The 2,436-nt window shown below is 49.4% G+C and overlaps 1 pseudogene; it reads left to right on the top strand.

Annotated features, from left to right (window-relative positions):
* The first annotated feature begins 204 nt into the window (after positions 1–204).
* The window catches only part of LOC102870189, a 5,183-nt pseudogene continuing 2,951 nt past the window's right edge, over positions 205–2,436 (top strand).

Genomic DNA, 2,436 nt, shown 5'->3' on the forward strand with positions numbered 1-2,436 from the left:
GGGAGACATCCCTTTGGGTGGAATACGGATCCAGAGGCTTTAATAGTCTCTGGTCCGTCTGAGGGACTTAGAGTGTCCCGCTGGAGAGGAGGGGCTCGGAGGGCTCTCCCGTCTGAAGCAGCTTTCAATTGGTTGTCACGAAGAGAGTTTCTTGTGTGTCTTGTATTTCTTGTGAGTGTCTGCAGTGTTCTGTGGGCCACTAATATGGGACAGCATATGACGACACCCCTCTCCCTGACTTTAGGACATTTTTCTGAAGTAAGAACCAGGGCTAATAATCTCTCTGTTAACGTTAAAAAAGGACCTTGGCAAAACTTCTGTAACTCTGAGTGGCCTGCTCTGGGAGTCGGTTGGCCACCAGAGGGAGCATTTGACTTAACAATCATTTTGGCAGTTAAAGATCTTGTTTTCCAGGAAGGACCAAACGCGCATCCTGACCAACAGTCATACATCATCGTGTGGCAGGATTTAGTGCAGAATCCACCGCTGTGGGTAAAACCTTGGGTTTTGAAGAAACATACCACCCCTCCACGCGCATTAGCCCTAAAAACTCGAACTTCTGAGTCCAGAGTTCCTGTGGCCCCAGAAGCTGCGCCATCGGCACCACCCAAAATTTATCCTGAGATTGAAAATCCACCTGAGTGGCCTGAGATGCGCCACAATACTCCCCCATATCAGGGCCAGGTTGATCCCAGTCCCCCCATCCCTGTGAGTGCCCCCCAGGGACCAGCACAGGGGACTCACAGTCCGAGGGGTCTGGAGAGCCCAGATTCCACTGTGGCTCTCCCCTTACGAGCGTATGGAGGGACCCCAGAGCCAGAACAACTCCAACCCCTCCAGTACTGGCCATTTTCCTCTGCTGACCTCTATAATTGGAAGACTAACCATCCTTCCTTTTCAGATAACCCCACAGAGCTTATTGGACTAAATGAGTCCCTCATGTTCTCTCACCAACCCACGTGGGATGATTGCCTGCAATTTCTCCAGGTCCTCTTCACTACTGAGGAGCAAGAGAGAATTCAGGCGGAAGCCAGGAAAAACGTCCGAGATGCTGCAGGACAACCAGTCCAGACTCCTGCTGCCATGGATGCGGGATTTCTTCTTGTTCGCCCCAACTGGGATTATAACACTGCTGAAGGTAGGGAGCAGCTATCTGCTTACCGCCGGACTCTCGTAGCGGGTCTCAGAGGGGCTGCGCGATGCCCCACTAATTTGGCTATGGTAAGAAAAGTCCTTCAAGGACCTACTGAACCCCACTCCGTGTTCCTAGAAAGACTAATGGATGCCTATAGGAAATACACTCCCTTTGACCCTGCATCAGAGGGACAGAAAGCTGCAGTAGTTATGGCCTTCATTGGGCAGTCTGCTCCAGACATCAGGAAAAAATTACAGCGCATAGAGGGGTTACAAGATTTTACATTGAGGGATGTAGTGAAAGAAGCTGAGAAAGTGTATCACAAGAGGGAGACAGAGGAAGAGAAGGCAGAGAGAGAAAAGAAAGAAAGAGAGGAACGTGAGGACCGGCGAGACCGCCATCAAGAGAGGAATTTGACAAAAATCTTGGCCGCAGTAGTGAGTGAAAAAGAAAGAGATAGAGCAGGGTCAAGACAGACAGGGCACCTGGGCACTAAGGGATCGAAGCAATATGAAAAGAAACTGCAGTTGGACAAAGACCAGTGTGCATACTGCAAAGACAAGGGACACTGGGCTAAAGAGTGTCGCAAGAAAAAGAATAAGCCATCAAAAATTCTCACCCTAGATGAAGACTAGGGAAGACGGGGCTCGGATCCCCTCCCTGAGCCTAGGGTAACTATATCTGGGGGGAGGACCCCGTTGACTTTCTGGTAGACATGGGGGAACAACATTCAGTTCTGAAGCAGCCCCTGGGGAAGATTAGCACAAAGAAGTCAGTGGTGCTAGCGGCTACTGGACAAAAATTCTGCCCATGGACCACTGAACGGACTATAGATTTAGGGAAAAAAATCAAGTGACTCACTCTTTTCTTGTTATACCGGAGTGCCCAGCCCCACTCTTAAGAAGAGATCTTCTAACTAAACTGAAAGCCCAAATTCAGTTCACTCCAAGGGGGCCTGAAGTTACCTGGGATAGCAACAAGCCTAGCACTCTAACCCTAGTAGTTCATCTAGAAGAAGAATATAGGCTCCATGAACCAGAAACAGAAGCTAAAGATTTGGACCTCGTAGATTGGTTAAAAGAATTCCCAGATGCCTGGGCAGAAACAGGGGGGTTAGGTATGGCTAAAAATGTTCCACCAATAGTAGTGGAATTAAAAGCGGGTGCCTCCCCCACTAGGGTTAGACAATATCCTATGAGTAAAGAAGCCAAGGAGGGCATCTGACCACGCATCCTCAGGTTAATAAAACAAGAGGTTCTAGTGCCATGCCAATCCCCCTGGAACACTCCTCTCCTCCCTGT

The sequence above is a fragment of the Elephantulus edwardii genome, unplaced genomic scaffold, assembly GCF_000299155.1.
Source record: "Elephantulus edwardii isolate Elephantulus edwardi_28Jun2011 unplaced genomic scaffold, EleEdw1.0 scaffold00008, whole genome shotgun sequence".
Taxonomy (NCBI): Eukaryota; Metazoa; Chordata; class Mammalia; order Macroscelidea; family Macroscelididae; genus Elephantulus; species Elephantulus edwardii.